This window comes from Lithobates pipiens, unplaced genomic scaffold (assembly GCF_037356315.1).
Source record: "Lithobates pipiens isolate NorthernLeopardFrog02 unplaced genomic scaffold, aLitPip1_a1.2 Scaffold_30, whole genome shotgun sequence".
NCBI classification, from domain to species: Eukaryota; Metazoa; Chordata; class Amphibia; order Anura; family Ranidae; genus Lithobates; species Lithobates pipiens.
The window spans coordinates 183,236,960-183,252,583 of NW_027507791.1; the positions used below are offsets into that span (position 1 = coordinate 183,236,960).

General features: G+C 49.7%; 48 non-coding genes and 9 pseudogenes across 48 annotated transcripts; all 57 read right to left on the bottom strand.

Moving 5' to 3' along the window:
• Window positions 1–2,724: 2,724 nt before the first annotated feature.
• On the bottom strand, window positions 2,725–2,843 carry LOC143953854 (5S ribosomal RNA). The gene has a single exon (XR_013268898.1). It is a non-coding gene; the product is annotated as a 5S ribosomal RNA (ribosomal RNA).
• Window positions 2,844–2,952: 109 nt separating this feature from the next.
• Window positions 2,953–3,061, bottom strand: LOC143948563 (5S ribosomal RNA; annotated as a pseudogene).
• A 109-nt stretch (window positions 3,062–3,170) lies between these two features.
• LOC143953392 (5S ribosomal RNA) lies at window positions 3,171–3,289 on the bottom strand. The gene has a single exon (XR_013268479.1). It is a non-coding gene; the product is annotated as a 5S ribosomal RNA (ribosomal RNA).
• A 109-nt stretch (window positions 3,290–3,398) lies between these two features.
• Window positions 3,399–3,507, bottom strand: LOC143948580 (5S ribosomal RNA; annotated as a pseudogene).
• Window positions 3,508–3,616: 109 nt separating this feature from the next.
• Window positions 3,617–3,735, bottom strand: LOC143952370 (5S ribosomal RNA). The gene has a single exon (XR_013267553.1). It is a non-coding gene; the product is annotated as a 5S ribosomal RNA (ribosomal RNA).
• Window positions 3,736–3,844: 109 nt separating this feature from the next.
• On the bottom strand, window positions 3,845–3,963 carry LOC143950654 (5S ribosomal RNA). The gene has a single exon (XR_013266001.1). It is a non-coding gene; the product is annotated as a 5S ribosomal RNA (ribosomal RNA).
• A 109-nt stretch (window positions 3,964–4,072) lies between these two features.
• On the bottom strand, window positions 4,073–4,191 carry LOC143948098 (5S ribosomal RNA; annotated as a pseudogene).
• A 109-nt stretch (window positions 4,192–4,300) lies between these two features.
• On the bottom strand, window positions 4,301–4,419 carry LOC143947427 (5S ribosomal RNA). The gene has a single exon (XR_013265302.1). It is a non-coding gene; the product is annotated as a 5S ribosomal RNA (ribosomal RNA).
• A 111-nt stretch (window positions 4,420–4,530) lies between these two features.
• LOC143951683 (5S ribosomal RNA) lies at window positions 4,531–4,649 on the bottom strand. Its single transcript, XR_013266932.1, has one exon. It is a non-coding gene; the product is annotated as a 5S ribosomal RNA (ribosomal RNA).
• A 109-nt stretch (window positions 4,650–4,758) lies between these two features.
• LOC143953006 (5S ribosomal RNA) lies at window positions 4,759–4,877 on the bottom strand. The gene has a single exon (XR_013268128.1). It is a non-coding gene; the product is annotated as a 5S ribosomal RNA (ribosomal RNA).
• Window positions 4,878–4,986: 109 nt separating this feature from the next.
• LOC143951026 (5S ribosomal RNA) lies at window positions 4,987–5,105 on the bottom strand. Its single transcript, XR_013266337.1, has one exon. It is a non-coding gene; the product is annotated as a 5S ribosomal RNA (ribosomal RNA).
• A 109-nt stretch (window positions 5,106–5,214) lies between these two features.
• LOC143954793 (5S ribosomal RNA) lies at window positions 5,215–5,333 on the bottom strand. Its single transcript, XR_013269749.1, has one exon. It is a non-coding gene; the product is annotated as a 5S ribosomal RNA (ribosomal RNA).
• Window positions 5,334–5,442: 109 nt separating this feature from the next.
• Window positions 5,443–5,561, bottom strand: LOC143953007 (5S ribosomal RNA). The gene has a single exon (XR_013268129.1). It is a non-coding gene; the product is annotated as a 5S ribosomal RNA (ribosomal RNA).
• A 109-nt stretch (window positions 5,562–5,670) lies between these two features.
• On the bottom strand, window positions 5,671–5,789 carry LOC143951027 (5S ribosomal RNA). Its single transcript, XR_013266338.1, has one exon. It is a non-coding gene; the product is annotated as a 5S ribosomal RNA (ribosomal RNA).
• Window positions 5,790–5,898: 109 nt separating this feature from the next.
• Window positions 5,899–6,017, bottom strand: LOC143954795 (5S ribosomal RNA). The gene has a single exon (XR_013269750.1). It is a non-coding gene; the product is annotated as a 5S ribosomal RNA (ribosomal RNA).
• A 109-nt stretch (window positions 6,018–6,126) lies between these two features.
• LOC143950140 (5S ribosomal RNA) lies at window positions 6,127–6,245 on the bottom strand. The gene has a single exon (XR_013265570.1). It is a non-coding gene; the product is annotated as a 5S ribosomal RNA (ribosomal RNA).
• A 109-nt stretch (window positions 6,246–6,354) lies between these two features.
• On the bottom strand, window positions 6,355–6,473 carry LOC143950655 (5S ribosomal RNA). The gene has a single exon (XR_013266002.1). It is a non-coding gene; the product is annotated as a 5S ribosomal RNA (ribosomal RNA).
• A 109-nt stretch (window positions 6,474–6,582) lies between these two features.
• On the bottom strand, window positions 6,583–6,701 carry LOC143947904 (5S ribosomal RNA; annotated as a pseudogene).
• A 109-nt stretch (window positions 6,702–6,810) lies between these two features.
• Window positions 6,811–6,929, bottom strand: LOC143953008 (5S ribosomal RNA). The gene has a single exon (XR_013268130.1). It is a non-coding gene; the product is annotated as a 5S ribosomal RNA (ribosomal RNA).
• A 109-nt stretch (window positions 6,930–7,038) lies between these two features.
• LOC143951028 (5S ribosomal RNA) lies at window positions 7,039–7,157 on the bottom strand. The gene has a single exon (XR_013266339.1). It is a non-coding gene; the product is annotated as a 5S ribosomal RNA (ribosomal RNA).
• Window positions 7,158–7,266: 109 nt separating this feature from the next.
• On the bottom strand, window positions 7,267–7,385 carry LOC143948522 (5S ribosomal RNA). Its single transcript, XR_013265404.1, has one exon. It is a non-coding gene; the product is annotated as a 5S ribosomal RNA (ribosomal RNA).
• A 110-nt stretch (window positions 7,386–7,495) lies between these two features.
• Window positions 7,496–7,614, bottom strand: LOC143954390 (5S ribosomal RNA). Its single transcript, XR_013269386.1, has one exon. It is a non-coding gene; the product is annotated as a 5S ribosomal RNA (ribosomal RNA).
• A 109-nt stretch (window positions 7,615–7,723) lies between these two features.
• On the bottom strand, window positions 7,724–7,842 carry LOC143953070 (5S ribosomal RNA). Its single transcript, XR_013268186.1, has one exon. It is a non-coding gene; the product is annotated as a 5S ribosomal RNA (ribosomal RNA).
• A 109-nt stretch (window positions 7,843–7,951) lies between these two features.
• LOC143952481 (5S ribosomal RNA) lies at window positions 7,952–8,070 on the bottom strand. The gene has a single exon (XR_013267654.1). It is a non-coding gene; the product is annotated as a 5S ribosomal RNA (ribosomal RNA).
• Window positions 8,071–8,179: 109 nt separating this feature from the next.
• LOC143950656 (5S ribosomal RNA) lies at window positions 8,180–8,298 on the bottom strand. Its single transcript, XR_013266003.1, has one exon. It is a non-coding gene; the product is annotated as a 5S ribosomal RNA (ribosomal RNA).
• A 109-nt stretch (window positions 8,299–8,407) lies between these two features.
• LOC143948099 (5S ribosomal RNA) lies at window positions 8,408–8,526 on the bottom strand (annotated as a pseudogene).
• A 109-nt stretch (window positions 8,527–8,635) lies between these two features.
• LOC143952692 (5S ribosomal RNA) lies at window positions 8,636–8,754 on the bottom strand. The gene has a single exon (XR_013267844.1). It is a non-coding gene; the product is annotated as a 5S ribosomal RNA (ribosomal RNA).
• A 111-nt stretch (window positions 8,755–8,865) lies between these two features.
• LOC143951050 (5S ribosomal RNA) lies at window positions 8,866–8,984 on the bottom strand. Its single transcript, XR_013266358.1, has one exon. It is a non-coding gene; the product is annotated as a 5S ribosomal RNA (ribosomal RNA).
• A 109-nt stretch (window positions 8,985–9,093) lies between these two features.
• On the bottom strand, window positions 9,094–9,212 carry LOC143954729 (5S ribosomal RNA). The gene has a single exon (XR_013269690.1). It is a non-coding gene; the product is annotated as a 5S ribosomal RNA (ribosomal RNA).
• Window positions 9,213–9,321: 109 nt separating this feature from the next.
• LOC143951029 (5S ribosomal RNA) lies at window positions 9,322–9,440 on the bottom strand. Its single transcript, XR_013266340.1, has one exon. It is a non-coding gene; the product is annotated as a 5S ribosomal RNA (ribosomal RNA).
• Window positions 9,441–9,549: 109 nt separating this feature from the next.
• On the bottom strand, window positions 9,550–9,668 carry LOC143943516 (5S ribosomal RNA). Its single transcript, XR_013264942.1, has one exon. It is a non-coding gene; the product is annotated as a 5S ribosomal RNA (ribosomal RNA).
• A 110-nt stretch (window positions 9,669–9,778) lies between these two features.
• LOC143955013 (5S ribosomal RNA) lies at window positions 9,779–9,897 on the bottom strand (annotated as a pseudogene).
• Window positions 9,898–10,006: 109 nt separating this feature from the next.
• On the bottom strand, window positions 10,007–10,125 carry LOC143954538 (5S ribosomal RNA). The gene has a single exon (XR_013269520.1). It is a non-coding gene; the product is annotated as a 5S ribosomal RNA (ribosomal RNA).
• A 109-nt stretch (window positions 10,126–10,234) lies between these two features.
• Window positions 10,235–10,353, bottom strand: LOC143950142 (5S ribosomal RNA). The gene has a single exon (XR_013265572.1). It is a non-coding gene; the product is annotated as a 5S ribosomal RNA (ribosomal RNA).
• A 109-nt stretch (window positions 10,354–10,462) lies between these two features.
• LOC143950657 (5S ribosomal RNA) lies at window positions 10,463–10,581 on the bottom strand. Its single transcript, XR_013266004.1, has one exon. It is a non-coding gene; the product is annotated as a 5S ribosomal RNA (ribosomal RNA).
• A 109-nt stretch (window positions 10,582–10,690) lies between these two features.
• Window positions 10,691–10,809, bottom strand: LOC143947905 (5S ribosomal RNA; annotated as a pseudogene).
• A 110-nt stretch (window positions 10,810–10,919) lies between these two features.
• Window positions 10,920–11,038, bottom strand: LOC143952390 (5S ribosomal RNA). Its single transcript, XR_013267571.1, has one exon. It is a non-coding gene; the product is annotated as a 5S ribosomal RNA (ribosomal RNA).
• A 109-nt stretch (window positions 11,039–11,147) lies between these two features.
• Window positions 11,148–11,266, bottom strand: LOC143950844 (5S ribosomal RNA). The gene has a single exon (XR_013266173.1). It is a non-coding gene; the product is annotated as a 5S ribosomal RNA (ribosomal RNA).
• Window positions 11,267–11,375: 109 nt separating this feature from the next.
• LOC143950143 (5S ribosomal RNA) lies at window positions 11,376–11,494 on the bottom strand. Its single transcript, XR_013265573.1, has one exon. It is a non-coding gene; the product is annotated as a 5S ribosomal RNA (ribosomal RNA).
• A 109-nt stretch (window positions 11,495–11,603) lies between these two features.
• LOC143950658 (5S ribosomal RNA) lies at window positions 11,604–11,722 on the bottom strand. The gene has a single exon (XR_013266005.1). It is a non-coding gene; the product is annotated as a 5S ribosomal RNA (ribosomal RNA).
• A 109-nt stretch (window positions 11,723–11,831) lies between these two features.
• Window positions 11,832–11,950, bottom strand: LOC143947906 (5S ribosomal RNA; annotated as a pseudogene).
• A 109-nt stretch (window positions 11,951–12,059) lies between these two features.
• Window positions 12,060–12,178, bottom strand: LOC143952704 (5S ribosomal RNA). The gene has a single exon (XR_013267855.1). It is a non-coding gene; the product is annotated as a 5S ribosomal RNA (ribosomal RNA).
• A 111-nt stretch (window positions 12,179–12,289) lies between these two features.
• LOC143950776 (5S ribosomal RNA) lies at window positions 12,290–12,408 on the bottom strand. The gene has a single exon (XR_013266111.1). It is a non-coding gene; the product is annotated as a 5S ribosomal RNA (ribosomal RNA).
• Window positions 12,409–12,517: 109 nt separating this feature from the next.
• LOC143953010 (5S ribosomal RNA) lies at window positions 12,518–12,636 on the bottom strand. Its single transcript, XR_013268131.1, has one exon. It is a non-coding gene; the product is annotated as a 5S ribosomal RNA (ribosomal RNA).
• Window positions 12,637–12,745: 109 nt separating this feature from the next.
• Window positions 12,746–12,864, bottom strand: LOC143947673 (5S ribosomal RNA). The gene has a single exon (XR_013265326.1). It is a non-coding gene; the product is annotated as a 5S ribosomal RNA (ribosomal RNA).
• A 110-nt stretch (window positions 12,865–12,974) lies between these two features.
• Window positions 12,975–13,093, bottom strand: LOC143952391 (5S ribosomal RNA). Its single transcript, XR_013267572.1, has one exon. It is a non-coding gene; the product is annotated as a 5S ribosomal RNA (ribosomal RNA).
• Window positions 13,094–13,202: 109 nt separating this feature from the next.
• LOC143952716 (5S ribosomal RNA) lies at window positions 13,203–13,321 on the bottom strand. The gene has a single exon (XR_013267866.1). It is a non-coding gene; the product is annotated as a 5S ribosomal RNA (ribosomal RNA).
• A 109-nt stretch (window positions 13,322–13,430) lies between these two features.
• LOC143954194 (5S ribosomal RNA) lies at window positions 13,431–13,549 on the bottom strand. The gene has a single exon (XR_013269208.1). It is a non-coding gene; the product is annotated as a 5S ribosomal RNA (ribosomal RNA).
• Window positions 13,550–13,658: 109 nt separating this feature from the next.
• LOC143952728 (5S ribosomal RNA) lies at window positions 13,659–13,777 on the bottom strand. The gene has a single exon (XR_013267877.1). It is a non-coding gene; the product is annotated as a 5S ribosomal RNA (ribosomal RNA).
• A 111-nt stretch (window positions 13,778–13,888) lies between these two features.
• On the bottom strand, window positions 13,889–14,007 carry LOC143950144 (5S ribosomal RNA). Its single transcript, XR_013265574.1, has one exon. It is a non-coding gene; the product is annotated as a 5S ribosomal RNA (ribosomal RNA).
• Window positions 14,008–14,116: 109 nt separating this feature from the next.
• Window positions 14,117–14,235, bottom strand: LOC143950659 (5S ribosomal RNA). The gene has a single exon (XR_013266006.1). It is a non-coding gene; the product is annotated as a 5S ribosomal RNA (ribosomal RNA).
• Window positions 14,236–14,344: 109 nt separating this feature from the next.
• Window positions 14,345–14,463, bottom strand: LOC143951447 (5S ribosomal RNA). Its single transcript, XR_013266719.1, has one exon. It is a non-coding gene; the product is annotated as a 5S ribosomal RNA (ribosomal RNA).
• A 111-nt stretch (window positions 14,464–14,574) lies between these two features.
• On the bottom strand, window positions 14,575–14,693 carry LOC143948656 (5S ribosomal RNA). Its single transcript, XR_013265416.1, has one exon. It is a non-coding gene; the product is annotated as a 5S ribosomal RNA (ribosomal RNA).
• A 109-nt stretch (window positions 14,694–14,802) lies between these two features.
• Window positions 14,803–14,921, bottom strand: LOC143945327 (5S ribosomal RNA; annotated as a pseudogene).
• Window positions 14,922–15,030: 109 nt separating this feature from the next.
• On the bottom strand, window positions 15,031–15,149 carry LOC143952184 (5S ribosomal RNA). The gene has a single exon (XR_013267385.1). It is a non-coding gene; the product is annotated as a 5S ribosomal RNA (ribosomal RNA).
• A 109-nt stretch (window positions 15,150–15,258) lies between these two features.
• LOC143950985 (5S ribosomal RNA) lies at window positions 15,259–15,377 on the bottom strand. The gene has a single exon (XR_013266300.1). It is a non-coding gene; the product is annotated as a 5S ribosomal RNA (ribosomal RNA).
• Window positions 15,378–15,487: 110 nt separating this feature from the next.
• Window positions 15,488–15,606, bottom strand: LOC143952392 (5S ribosomal RNA). The gene has a single exon (XR_013267573.1). It is a non-coding gene; the product is annotated as a 5S ribosomal RNA (ribosomal RNA).
• Window positions 15,607–15,624: the final 18 nt, after the last annotated feature.

A 15,624-nucleotide genomic window follows, 5' to 3' on the forward strand; every position in this document is an offset into this window, starting at 1 on the left:
TTGCAAGGATAAAAACCTTTTCCCTCAAAAAAAGAAAAAGGTTTCTTCGGAGGGTCAGGAACATTTTTTGCCAGATTATCTCTCAAGGTTGGTGACTTTCTGTAAACAAATTTAGGAACTTCAGGTAAGATATTGGCAAGATGGCGATCAGTTCTAATAATCTCCCAGTGTTTCTTTATTATTTTTTCTATTTGTTTATGTTGGATATTGAAGTCCATAATGATGGGCACCCTGTCTTGTTTCTCAGAATTCTTTGTACTATCCTGTATAAGTATCTCTCTATCTAGTAATGCTACGCTTTCTATTTGATCCCTAATAAAATCTCTATGGTAACCCTTTTGTATGAACCTGTCACCGATTAAATTAGCTTGCTCCAAAAATATTGATTTATTGGAGCAATTACGTTTCAATCTGATCAGCTGACCCCTGGGAATATTGTCCAGCCATCTTCGGTGATGACAGCTATCTATAGAAAGATAGCTATTTCTATCCACTGTTTTGAAATGGGTGCGGGTATTCAGTGAATTTCCATTTTTTTTCAATCACTAGATGAAGAAAGGTTGCTTTTTCCTCATTAATACTCCATACCAATTTAATATTTTTTTGGTTCATATTAAGATTGAAACAAAAATCGTTTAGACTTTCTCTATCCCCTGACCAGATTAGAATGAGGTCATCTATAAATCTTTTGTACAGTTTTACCTGTTTTGGTAAATCATTATAGACACTTTCTTCCTCCCACTGGGCCATATACAAATTGGCTACGCTAGGTGCATATTTTGCTCCCATTGTGATTCCGCAGATTTGTTTGTAGTAATGGTTAGCGAACCAGAAATAATTTGACTCCAGGCAAAACCTTAGACATTCAGCAATGAATTTTCTCTGTTTACATTTTAGAACACTAAAATTTTTTAGGCCCCATTTGGTAGCCTGTATTGCCTCTTCGTGATTAATTATTGTATATAAGGAAGTCACGTCGGCTGTAACTAAATAAATGGGACCGTCCTCTAATTTGATAGTATTTAATAATTGGATCAAATGTTTAGTGTCCCTTAAAAAGGATTTAGTTTCTCTTACTGTGGGTTGCAGGAAAAAGTCAATATATTCCCCAAGTCTTGCACAAACGGAATTGATTCCGTTCACAATGGGTCTACCAGGAGGATTAGTCTCACTTTTGTGTATCTTGGGGACTGTGTATATAATAGGTACCTTGCAAGTATTGGGCACCAAGTATTTGGCTTCATTTTTGTTTATCAGTCCTTTGTCAAATCCTTTTTGTATAATTTTCGTTAAATCTTTCTTATATTGTGAGGTAGGATTATTGTATAATTTCAAATAGGTGGCTTCATCTCCTAATTGTTTGTTTAGTTCTTCGTTATAATCTTTTTTTGACTGTATAACGATAGCTCCACCTTTATCGGCTTGTCTTATGACAATATCTTTTCTAGCTTCGAGTTGCCAAATACCTTTTTTAATATCAATAGGGTCATAGATCTTCTTCGTCTTCAGTTCATGTAAGTCTTTTAAAACCATTTTTTTAAAAACTTGGATCTGAGCATCATTCGTCCCTGGTGGATTGAAGAGGGATTTATTCCGCAAATTTGTATATAATATACCGTTTTGATCAGGGAGTTTGACTCCTCTACCTATTCCAGGGTCACTTAGCATATATTTTTTTATATTCATGCTTCTTATGAACTTGTTGATGTCTACATATATGCTAAATTTATTTAAATTTCTTTTTGGAGCAAATTTTAACCCTTTATCTAGTACTTTTAATTCTTCTTTTGTCAGTGTGGCTTCGCTTAGATTAATTATGCCTTCACCTATCTTTCTCTTTTTCTTTTGTTCTTTGACTCCTGCTCGGCGACCTCGTCTCGTTTTTCGTTTCTTCCATTTCGTCTCTCTACTTTTTCTGGTGATCTTCTGGGTGTTTTGCTCCTTTGTGGGTCCTCTTTGTTTTTGTTCCTTTGGTGATCCGCTTTTCTGGGACTTTTGTTTTCCCTGTGCTCCGGGGAGCGTCTGTCGATTTTCCATGGTGATATTTTTTGGTCGTGATATCGAGGGGGATCCCACCGACGTTGGTCTAAAAAATGATACGGAGTTTTCTCATATTTTTGCCTTCGTGATTCATGACGTCCGCGTACTGGGGTTCTTGTGTTACCATATTGTCTTTGATCATCATGTTCTCTGAGTTGTTCAAACCTATTCCGAACTGGTACTGTATAATAATCTCTTTGTGGTGATATTTCTCTTCGTCTATTATATTCTTGATATTGATTATAGGGAGACCTTCCTCTTCTATCATGATGTTGTGTATATCTCCATTCATCATCTCTTCTCCTTTGATCTTCATATTGATGCCTTTTATTCATATCATCCCGATCTCTTCTTGGGGAGGATGGAGATCTTCTGGTATGGTATGGCGGTCTGAATGTTCTCCCATTAGGATTATTATTATAACCTCTCTTCTTCCAAAAAGGTTTTTTCCAATTTTTTTGGTTGCCATTCCACCCATACTGTTTGTTAGGAGTATATTGTCTCATTTGGGTGGGAGGGATGGGAACTTCATTATTTATTTTAATTCTAGTTTCTTCTTTTACTGGAGAACTATTATTAGAATTTATGGCTGGTTCTTCTATTTTCTTTTGCCATTTAAAAACCTCGGGCAATCGAGAGGAAAAATATAGCAGGTCGCCAAAGCCAACGACATAATGGGAAAAAAGCCTACAGCACCTGGTATTCCCAGGCGGTCTCCCATCTAGGTACTAACCAGGCGCGACCCTGCTTAGCATCCGAGATCAGACGAGATCGAGCGCATTCAGGATGATGTGGCCATAGGCGATCTTGCACCCTACTTACAACTCTCTTGACAAAAGCCAAGGTGGTCACCTCGGGCAATCGAGAGGAAAAATACAGCAGGTCGCCAAAGCCAACAACATAATGGAAAAAAGCCTACGGCACCTGGTATTCCCAGGCGGTCTCCCTTCCAGATACTAACCAGGCCCGACCCTGCTTAGCATCCGAGATCGAGCGCATTCAGGGTGATGTGGCCATAGGCGATCTTGCACCCTACTTACAACTCTCTTGACAAAAGCCAAGGTGGTCACCTCGGGCAATCGAGAGGAAAAATACAGCAGGTCGCCAAAGCCAACAACATAATGGAAAAAAGCCTACGGCACCTGGTATTTCCAGGCGGTCTCCCATCCAGGTACTGACCAGGCCCGACCCTGCTTAGCATCCGAGATCAGACGAGATCGAGCGCATTCAGGGTGATGTGGCCATAGGCGATCTTGCATCCTACTTACAACTCTCTTGACAAAAGCCAAGGTGGTCACCTCGGGCAATCGAGAGGAAAAATACAGCAGGTCGCCAAAGCCAACAACATAATGGAAAAAAGCCTATGGCACCTGGTATTCCCAGGCGGTCTCCCTTCCAGATACTAACCAGGCCCGACCCTGCTTAGCATCCGAGATCGAGCGCATTCAGGGTGATGTGGCCATAGGCGATCTTGCACCCTACTTACAACTCTCTTGACAAAAGCCAAGGTGGTCACCTCGGGCAATCGAGAGGAAAAATACAGCAGGTCGCCAAAGCCAACAACATAATGGAAAAAAGCCTACGGCACCTGGTATTTCCAGGCGGTCTCCCATCCAGGTACTGACCAGGCCCGACCCTGCTTAGCATCCGAGATCAGACGAGATCGAGCGCATTCAGGGTGATGTGGCCGTAGGCGACCTTGCACCCTACTTACAACTCTCTTGACAAAAGCTAAGGTGGTCACCGCGGGAAATCGAGAGGAAAAATACAGCAGGTCGCCAAAGCCAACATCATAATGGAAAAAAGCCTACGGCACCTGGCATTCCCGGGCGGTCTCCCATCCAGGTACTAACCAGGCCCGACCCTGCTTAGCATCCGAGATCAGACGAGATCGAGCGCATTCAGGGTGATGTGGCCGTAGGCGATCTTGCACCCTACTTACAACTCTCTTGACAAAAGCCAAGGTGGTCACCTCGGGCAATCGAGAGGAAAAATACAGCAGGTCGCCAAAGCCAACAACATAATGGAAAAAAGCCTATGGCACCTGGTATTCCCAGGCGGTCTCCCATCCGGGTACTAACCAGGCGCGACCCTGATTAGCATCTGAGATCAGACGAGATCGAGCACATTCAGGATGATGTTGCCGTAGGCGATCTTGCACCCTACTTACAACTCTCTAGACAAAAGCCAAGGTGGTCACCTCGGGCAATCGAGAGGAAAAATACAGCAGGTCACCAAAGCCAACAACATAATGGAAAAAAGCCTACGGCACCTGGTATTCCCAGGCGGTCTCCCATCCAGGTACTAACCAGGCACGACCCTGCTTAGCATCCGAGATCAGACGAGATCGAGCGCATTCAGGGTGATGTGGCCGTAGGCGATCTTGCACCCTACTTACACAACTCTCTTGACAAAAGCCAAGGTGGTCACCTCGGACAATCGAGAGGAAAAATACAGCAGGTCGCCAAAGCCAACAACATAATGGAAAAAAGCCTACGGCACCTGGTATTCCCAAGCGGTCTCCCATCCAGGTACTAACCTGGCCCGACCCTGCTTAGCATCCGAGATCAGACGAGATCGAGCGCATTCAGGGTGATGTGGCTGTAGGCTATCTTGCACCCTACTTACAACTCTCTTGACAAAAGCCAAGGTGGTCACCTCGGGCAATCGAGAGGAAAAATACAGCAGGTCGCCAAAGCCAACAACATAATGGAAAAAAGCCTACGGCACCTGGTATTTCCAGGCGGTCTCCCATCCAGGTACTAACCAGGCCCGACCCTGCTTAGCATCCGAGATCAGACGAAATCGAGCGCATTCAGGGTGATGTGGCCGTAGGCAATCTTGCACCCTACTTACAACTCTCTTGACAAAAGCCAAGGTGGTCACCTCGGGCAATCGAGAGGAAAAATACAGCAGGTCGCCAAAGCCAACAACATAATGGAAAAAAGCCTACGGCACCTGGTATTCCCAGGCGGTCTCCCATTCAGGTACTAACCAGGCCCGACCCTGCTTAGCATCCGAGATCAGACGAGATCGTGCGCATTCAGGGTGATGTGGCCGTAGGCGATCTAGTACCCTACTTACAACTCTCTTGACAAAAGCCAAGGTGGTCACCTCGGGCTATCAAGAGGAAAAATACAGCAGGTCGCCAAAGCCAACAACATAATGGAAAAATGCCTACGGCACCTGGTATTCCCAGGTGGTCTCCCATCCAGGTACTAACCAGGCCCGACCCTGCTTAGCATCCGAGATCAGACGAGATCGAGCATATTCAGGGTGATGTGGCTGCAGGCAATCTTGCACCCTACTTACAACTCTCTTGACAAAAGCCAAGGTGGTCACCTCGGGCAATCGAGAGGAAAAATACAGCAGGTCGCCAAAGCCAACAACATAATGGAAAAAAGCCTACGGCACCTGGTATTTCCAGGCGGTCTCCCATCCAGGTACTAACCAGGCCCGACCCTGCTTAGCATCCGAGATCAGACGAAATCGAGCGCATTCAGGGTGATGTGGCCGTAGGCAATCTTGCACCCTACTTACAACTCTCTTGACAAAAGCCAAGGTGGTCACCTCGGGCAATCGAGAGGAAAAATACAGCAGGTCGCCAAAGCCAACAACATAATGGAAAAAAGCCTACGGCACCTGGTATTCCCAGGCGGTCTCCCATTCAGGTACTAACCAGGCCCGACCCTGCTTAGCATCCGAGATCAGACGAGATCGTGCGCATTCAGGGTGATGTGGCCGTAGGCGATCTAGTACCCTACTTACAACTCTCTTGACAAAAGCCAAGGTGGTCACCTCGGGCTATCAAGAGGAAAAATACAGCAGGTCGCCAAAGCCAACAACATAATGGAAAAATGCCTACGGCACCTGGTATTCCCAGGTGGTCTCCCATCCAGGTACTAACCAGGCCCGACCCTGCTTAGCATCCGAGATCAGACGAGATCGAGCATATTCAGGGTGATGTGGCTGCAGGCAATCTTGCACCCTACTTACAACTCTCTTGACAAAAGCCAAGGTGGTCACCTCGGGCAAACGAGAGGAAAAATACAGCAGGTCGCCAAAGCCAACAACATAATGGAAAAAAGCCTACGGCACCTGGTATTCCCAGGCGGTCTCCCATCCAGGTACTAACCAGGTCCGACCCTGCTTAGCATCCGAGATCAGACGAGATCGAGCGCATCCAGGGTGATGTGGCCGTAGGCGATCTGGCACCCTACATACAACTCTCTTGACAAAAGCCAAGGTGGTCACCTCGGGAAATCGAGAGGAAAAATACAGCAGGTCGCCAAAGCCAACATCATAATGGAAAAAAGCCTACGGCACCTGGCATTCCCGGGCGGTCTCCCATCCAGGTACTAACCAGGCCCGACCCTGCTTAGCATCCGAGATCAGACGAGATCGAGCGCATTCAGGGTGATGTGGCCGTAGGCGATCTTGCACCCTACTTACAACTCTCTTGACAAAAGCCAAGGTGGTCACCTCGGGCAATCGAGAGGAAAAATACAGCAGGTCGCCAAAGCCAACAACATAATGCAAAAAAGCCTACGGCACCTGGTATTCCCAGGCAGTCTCCCATCCGGGTACTAACCAGGCGCGACCCTGATTAGCATCTGAGATCAGACGAGATCGAGCACATTCAGGATGATGTTGCCGTAGGCGATCTTGCACCCTACTTACAACTCTCTAGACAAAAGCCAAGGTGGTCACCTCGGGCAATCGAGAGGAAAAATACAGCAGGTCGCCAAAGCCAACAACATAATGGAAAAAAGCCTACGGCACCTGGTATTTCCAGGCGGTCTCCCATCCAGGTACTAACCAGGCCCGACCCTGCTTAGCATCCGAGATCAGACGAAATCGAGCGCATTCAGGGTGATGTGGCCGTAGGCGATCTTGCACCCTACTTACAACTCTCTTGACAAAAGCCAAGGTGGTCACCTCGGGCAATCGAGATGAAAAATACAGCAGGTCGCCAAAGCCAACAACATAATGGAAAAAAGCCTACGGCACCTGGTATTCCCAGGCGGTCTCCCATTCAGGTACTAACCAGGCCCGACCCTGCTTAGCATCCGAGATCAGACGAGATCGTGCGCATTCAGGGTGATGTGGCCGTAGGCGATCTAGTACCCTACTTACAACTCTCTTGACAAAAGCCAAGGTGGTCACCTCGGGCTATCAAGAGGAAAAATACAGCAGGTCGCCAAAGCCAACAACATAATGGAAAAATGCCTACGGCACCTGGTATTCCCAGGTGGTCTCCCATCCAGGTACTAACCAGGCCCGACCCTGCTTAGCATCCGAGATCAGACGAGATCGAGCGCATTCAGGGTGATGTGGCCATAGGCGATCTTGCACCCTACTTACAACTCTCTTGACAAAAGCCAAGGTGGTCACCTCGGGCAATCGAGAGGAAAAATACAGCAGGTCGCCAAAGCCAACAACATAATGGGAAAAAAGCCTACAGCACCTGGTATTCCCAGGCGGTCTACCATCTAGGTACTAACCAGGCGCGACCCTGCTTAGCATCCGAGATCAGACGAGATCGAGCGCATTCAGGGTGATGTGGCCATAGGCAATCTTGCACTCTACTTACAACTCTCTTGACAAAAGCCAAGGTGGTCACCTCGGGCAATCGAGAGGAAAAATACAGCAGGTCGCCAAAGCCAACAACATAATAGAAAAAAGCCTACGGCACCTGGTGTTGCCAGGCGGTCTCCCATCCAGGTACTAACCAGGCCCGACCCTGCTTAGCATCCGAGATCAGACGAGATCGAGCGCATTCAGGGTGATGTGGCCGTAGGCGATATTGCACCCTACTTACAACTCTCTTGACAAAAGCCAAGGTGGTCACCTCGGGAAATCGAGAGGAAAAATACAGCAGGTCGCCAAAGCCAACAACATAATGGAAAAAAGCCTACGGCACCTGGTATTCCCAGGCGGTCTCCCATCCAGGTACTAACCAGGTCCGACCCTGCTTAGCATCCGAGATCAGACGAGATCGAGCGCATCTAGGGTGATGTGGCCGTAGGCGATCTGGCACCCTACATACAACTCTCTTGACAAAAGCCAAGGTGGTCACCGCGGGAAATCGAGAGGAAAAATACAGCAGGTCGCCAAAGCCAACATCATAATGGAAAAAAGCCTACGGCACCTGGCATTCCCGGGCGGTCTCCCATCCAGGTACTAACCAGGCCCGACCCTGCTTAGCATCCGAGATCAGACGAGATCGAGCGCATTCAGGGTGATGTGGCCGTAGGCGATCTTGCACCCTACTTACAACTCTCTTGACAAAAGCCAAGGTGGTCACCTCGGGCAATCGAGAGGAAAAATACAGCAGGTCGCCAAAGCCAACAACATAATGGAAAAAAGCCTATGGCACCTGGTATTCCCAGGCGGTCTCCCATCCGGGTACTAACCAGGCGCGACCCTGATTAGCATCTGAGATCAGACGAGATCGAGCACATTCAGGATGATGTTGCCGTAGGCGATCTTGCACCCTACTTACAACTCTCTAGACAAAAGCCAAGGTGGTCACCTCGGGCAATCGAGAGGAAAAATACAGCAGGTCGCCAAAGCCAACAACATAATGGAAAAAAGCCTACGGCACCTGGTATTCCCAGGCGGTCTCCCATCCAGGTACTAACCAGGCCCGACCCTGCTTAGCATCCGAGATCAGACGAGATCGAGCGCATTCAGGGTGATGTGGCCGTAGGCGATCTTGCACCCTACTTACACAACTCTCTTGACAAAAGCCAAGGTGGTCACCTCGGGCAATCGAGAGGAAAAATACAGCAGGTCGCCAAAGCCAACAACATAATGGAAAAAAGCCTACGGCACCTGGTATTCCCAGGCGGTCTCCCATCCAGGTACTAACCTGGCCCGACCCTGCTTAGCATCCGAGATCAGACGAGATCGAGCGCATTCAGGGTGATGTGGCTGTAGGCTATCTTGCACCCTACTTACAACTCTCTTGACAAAAGCCAAGGTGGTCACCTCGGGCAATCGAGAGGAAAAATACAGCAGGTCGCCAAAGCCAACAACATAATGGAAAAAAGCCTACGGCACCTGGTATTTCCAGGCGGTCTCCCATCCAGGTACTAACCAGGCCCGACCCTGCTTAGCATCCGAGATCAGACGAAATCGAGCGCATTCAGGGTAATGTGGCCGTAGGCAATCTTGCACCCTACTTACAACTCTCTTGACAAAAGCCAAGGTGGTCACCTCGGGCAATCGAGAGGAAAAATACAGCAGGTCGCCAAAGCCAACAACATAATGGAAAAAAGCCTACGGCACCTGGTATTCCCAGGCGGTCTCCCATTCAGGTACTAACCAGGCCCGACCCTGCTTAGCATCCGAGATCAGACGAGATCGTGCGCATTCAGGGTGATGTGGCCGTAGGCGATCTAGTACCCTACTTACAACTCTCTTGACAAAAGACAAGGTGGTCACCTCGGGCTATCAAGAGGAAAAATACAGCAGGTCGCCAAAGCCAACAACATAATGGAAAAATGCCTACGGCACCTGGTATTCCCAGGTGGTCTCCCATCCAGGTACTAACCAGGCCCGACCCTGCTTAGCATCCGAGATCAGACGAGATCGAGCGCATTCAGGGTGATGTGGCCGTAGGCAATCTTGCACCCTACTTACAACTCTCTTGACAAAAGCCAAGGTGGTCACCTCGGGCAATCGAGAGGAAAAATACAGCAGGTCGCCAAAGCCAACAACATAATGGGAAAAAAGCCTACAGCACCTGGTATTCCCAGGCGGTCTCCCATCTAGGTACTAACCAGGCGCGACCCTGCTTAGCATCCGAGATCAGACAAGATCGAGCGCATTCAGGGTGATGTGGCCATAGGCAATCTTGCACTCTACTTACAACTCTCTTGACAAAAGCCAAGGTGGTCACCTCGGGCAATGGAGAGGAAAAATACAGCAGGTCGCCAAAGCCAACAACATAATGGAAAAAAGCCTACGGCACCTGGTATTCCCAGGCGGTCTCCCATCCAGGTACTAACCAGGCCCGACCCTGCTTAGCATCCGAGATCAGACGAGATCGAGCATATTCAGGGTGATGTGGCTGCAGGCAATCTTGCACCCTACTTACAACTCTCTTGACAAAAGCCAAGGTGGTCACCTCGGGCAAACGAGAGGAAAAATACAGCAGGTCGCCAAAGCCAACAACATAATGGAAAAAAGCCTACGGCACCTGGTATTCCCAGGCGGTCTCCCATCCAGGTACTAACCAGGTCCGACCCTGCTTAGCATCCGAGATCAGACGAGATCGAGCGCATCCAGGGTGATGTGGCCGTAGGCGATCTGGCACCCTACATACAACTCTCTTGACAAAAGCCAAGGTGGTCACCTCGGGAAATCGAGAGGAAAAATACAGCAGGTCGCCAAAGCCAACATCATAATGGAAAAAAGCCTACGGCACCTGGCATTCCCGGGCGGTCTCCCATCCAGGTACTAACCAGGCCCGACCCTGCTTAGCATCCGAGATCAGACGAGATCGAGCGCATTCAGGGTGATGTGGCCGTAGGCGATCTTGCACCCTACTTACAACTCTCTTGACAAAAGCCAAGGTGGTCACCTCGGGCAATCGAGAGGAAAAATACAGCAGGTCGCCAAAACCAACAACATAATGCAAAAAAGCCTACGGCACCTGGTATTCCCAGGCAGTCTCCCATCCGGGTACTAACCAGGCGCGACCCTGATTAGCATCTGAGATCAGACGAGATCGAGCACATTCAGGATGATGTTGCCGTAGGCGATCTTGCACCCTACTTACAACTCTCTAGACAAAAGCCAAGGTGGTCACCTCGGGCAATCGAGAGGAAAAATACAGCAGGTCGCCAAAGCCAACAACATAATGGGAAAAAAGCCTACAGCACCTGGTATTCCCAGGCGGTCTCCCATCTAGGTACTAACCAGGCGCGACCCTGCTTAGCATCCGAGATCAGACGAGATCGAGCGCATTCAGGGTGATGTGGCCATAGGCAATCTTGCACTCTACTTACAACTCTCTTGACAAAAGCCAAGGTGGTCACCTCGGGCAATGGAGAGGAAAAATACAGCAGGTCGCCAAAGCCAACAACATAATGGAAAAAAGCCTACGGCACCTGGTATTCCCAGGCGGTCTCCCATCCAGGTACTAACCAGGCCCGACCCTGCTTAGCATCCGAGATCAGACGAGATCGAGCGCATTCAGGGTGATGTGGTCGTAGGCAATCTTGCACCCTACTTACAACTCTCTTGACAAAAGCCAAGGTGGTCACCTCGGGCAAACGAGAGGAAAAATACAGCAGGTCGCCAAAGCCAACAACATAATGGAAAAAAGCCTACGGCACCTGGTATTCCCAGGCGGTCTCCCATCCAGGTACTAACCAGGTCCGACCCTGCTTAGCATCCGAGATCAGACGAGATCGAGCGCATCCAGGGTGATGTGGCCGTAGGCGATCTGGCACCCTACATACAACTCTCTTGACAAAAGCCAAGGTGGTCACCTCGGGAAATCGAGAGGAAAAATACAGCAGGTCGCCAAAGCCAACATCATAATGGAAAAAAGCCTACGGCACCTGGCATTCCCGGGCGGTCTCCCATCCAGGTACTAACCAGGCCCGACCCTGCTTAGCATCCGAGATCAGACGAGATCGAGCGCATTCAGGGTGATGTGGCCGTAGGCGATCTTGCACCCTACTTACAACTCTCTTGACAAAAGCCAAGGTGGTCACCTCGGGCAATCGAGAGGAAAAATACAGCAGGTCGCCAAAGCCAACAACATAATGCAAAAAAGCCTACGGCACCTGGTATTCCCAGGCAGTCTCCCATCCGGGTACTAACCAGGCGCGACCCTGATTAGCATCTGAGATCAGACGAGATCGAGCACATTCAGGATGATGTTGCCGTAGGCGATCTTGCACCCTACTTACAACTCTCTAGACAAAAGCCAAGGTGGTCACCTCGGGCAATCGAGAGGAAAAATACAGCAGGTCGCCAAAGCCAACAACATAATGGAAAAAAGCCTACGGCACCTGGTATTCCCAGGCGGTCTCCCATCCAGGTACTAACCAGGCCCGACCCTGCTTAGCATCCGAGATCAGACGAGATCGAGCGCATTCAGGGTGATGTGGCCGTAGGCGATCTTGCACCCTACTTACACAACTCTCTTGACAAAAGCCAAGGTGGTCACCTCGGGCAATCGAGAGGAAAAATACAGCAGGTCGCCAAAGCCAACAACATAATGGAAAAAAGCCTACGGCACCTGGTATTCCCAGGCGGTCTCCCATCCAGGTACTAACCTGGCCCGACCCTGCTTAGCATCCGAGATCAGACGAGATCGAGCGCATTCAGGGTGATGTGGCCGTAGGCTATCTTGCACCCTACTTACAACTCTCTTGACAAAAGCCAAGGTGGTCACCTCGGGCAATCGAGAGGAAAAATACAGCAGGTCGCCAAAGCCAACAACATAATGGAAAAAAGCCTACGGCACCTGGTATTTCCAGGCGGTCTCCCATCCAGGTACTAACCAGGCCCGACCCTGCTTAGCATCCGAGATCAGACGAAATCGAGCGCATTCAGGGTGATGTGGCCGTAGGCGATCTTGCACCCTACTTACAACTCTCTTGACAAAAGCCAAGGTGGTCACTTCGGGCAATCGAGAGGAAAAATACAGCAGGTCGCCAAAGCCAACAACATTATGGAAAAAAGCCTACGGCACCTGGTATTCCCAGGCGGTCTCCCATTCAGGTACTAACCAGGCCCGACCCTGCTTAGCATCCGAGATCAGACGAGATCGAGCGCATTCAGGGTGATGTGGCCGTAGGCGATCTTGCACCCTACTTACAACTCTCTTGACAAAAGCCAAGGTGGTCACCTCGGGCAATCGAGAGGAAAAATACAGCAGGTCGCCAAAGCCAACAACATAATGGGAAAAAAGCCTACAGCACCTGGTATTCCCAGGCGGTCTCCCATCTAGGTACTAACCAGGCGCGACCCTGCTTAGCATCCGAGATCAGACGAGATCGAGCGCATTCAGGGTGATGTGGCCATAGGCAATCTTGCACTCTACTTACAACTCTCTTGACAAAAGCCAAGGTGGTCACCTCGGGCAATGGAGAGGAAAAATACAGCAGGTCGCCAAAGCCAACAACATAATGGAAAAAAGCCTACGGCACCTGGTATTCCCAGGCGGTCTCCCATCCAGGTACTAACCAGGCCCGACCCTGCTTAGCATCCGAGATCAGACGAGATCGAGCGCATTCAGGGTGATGTGGCCGTAGGCGATATTGCACCCTACTTACAACTCTCTTGACAAAAGCCAAGGTGGTCACCTCGGGCAATCGAGAGGAAAAATACAGCAGGTCGCCAAAGCCAACAACATAATGGAAAAAGGCCTACGGCACCTGGTATTCCCAGGCGGTCTCCCATCCAGGTACTAACCAGGCCCGACCCTGCTTAGCATCCGAGATCAGACGAGATCGAGCATATTCAGGGTGATGTGGCTGCAGGCAATCTTGCACCCTACTTACAACTCTCTTGACAAAAGCCAAGGTGGTCACCTCGGGCAATCGAGAGGAAAAATACAGCAGGTCGCCAAAGCCAACAACATAATGGAAAAAAGCCTACGGCACCTGGTATTCCCAGGCGGTCTCCCATCCAGGTACTAACCAGGCCCGACCCTGCTTAGCATCCGAGATCAGACGAGATCGAGCGCATTCAGGGTGATGTGGCCGTAGGCGATCTTGCACCCTACTTACACAACTCTCTTGACAAAAGCCAAGGTGGTCACCTCGGGCAATCGAGAGGAAAAATACCGCAGGTCGCCAAAGCCAACAACATAATGGAAAAAAGCCTACGGCACCTGGTATTCCCAGGCGGTCTCCCATCCAGGTACTAACCAGGTCCGACCCTGCTTAGCATCCGAGATCAGACGAGATCGAGCGCATCCAGGGTGATGTGGCCGTAGGCGATCTGGCACCCTACATACAACTCTCTTGACAAAAGCCAAGGTGGTCACCTCGGGAAATCGAGAGGAAAAATACAGCAGGTCGCCAAAGCCAACATCATAATGGAAAAAAGCCTACGGCACCTGGCATTCCCGGGCGGTCTCCCATCCAGGTACTAACCAGGCCCGACCCTGCTTAGCATCCGAGATCAGACGAGATCGAGCGCATTCAGGGTGATGTGGCCGTAGGCGATCTTGCACCCTACTTACAACTCTCTTGACAAAAGCCAAGGTGGTCACCTCGGGCAATCGAGAGGAAAAATACAGCAGGTCGCCAAAGCCAACAACATAATGGAAAAAAGCCTACGGCACCTGGTATTCCCAGGCGGTCTCCCATCCAGGTACTAACCAGGCCCGACCCTGCTTAGCATCTGAGATCAGACGAGATCGAGCGCATTCAGGGTGATGTGGCCGTAGGCGATCTTGCACCCTACTTACACAACTCTCTTGACAAAAGCCAAGGTGGTCACCTCGGGCAATCGAGAGGAAAAATACCGCAGGTCGCCAAAGCCAACAACATAATGGAAAAAAGCCTACGGCACCTGGTATTCCCAGGCGGTCTCCCATCCAGGTACTAACCTGGCCCGACCCTGCTTAGCATGCGAGATCAGACGAGATCGAGCGCATTCAGGGTGATGTGGCCGTAGGCTATCTTGCACCCTACTTACAACTCTCTTGACAAAAGCCAAGGTGGTCACCTCGGGCAATCGAGAGGAAAAATACAGCAGGTCGCGAAAGCCAACAACATAATGGAAAAAAGCCTACGGCACCTGGTATTTCCAGGCGGTCTCCGATCCAGGTACTAACCAGGCCCGACCCTGCTTAGCATCCGAGATCAGACGAAATCGAGCGCATTCAGGGTGATGTGGCCGTAGGCGATCTTGCACCCTACTTACAACTCTCTTGACAAAAGCCAAGGTGGTCACCTCGGGCAATCGAGAGGAAAAATACAGCAGGTCGCCAAAGCCAACAACATAATGGAAAAAAGCCTACGGCACCTGGTATTCCCAGGCGGTCTCCCATTCAGGTACTAACCAGGCACGACCCTGCTTAGCATCCGAGATCAGACGAGATCGTGCGCATTCAGGGTGATGTGGCCGTAGGCGATCTAGTACCCTACTTACAACTCTCTTGACAAAAGCCAAGGTGGTCACCTCGGGCTATCAAGAGGAAAAATACAGCAGGTCGCCAAAGCCAACAACATAATGGAAAAATGCCTACGGCACCTGGTATTCCCAGGTGGTCTCCCATCCAGGTACTAACCAGGCCCGACCCTGCTTAGCATTCGAGATCAGACGAGATCGAGCGCATTCAGGGTGATGTGGCCGTAGGCGATCTTGCACCCTACTTACAACTCTCTTGACAAAAGCCAAGGTGGTCACCTCGGGCAATCGAGAGGAAAAATACAGCAGGTCGCCAAAGCCAACAACATAATGGGAAAAAAGCCTACAGCACCTGGTATTCCCAGGCGGTCTCCCATCTAGGTACTAACCAGGCGCGACCCTGCTTAGCATCCGAGATCAGACGAGATCGAGCGCATTCAGGGTGATGTGGCCATAGGCAATCTTGCGCTCTACTTA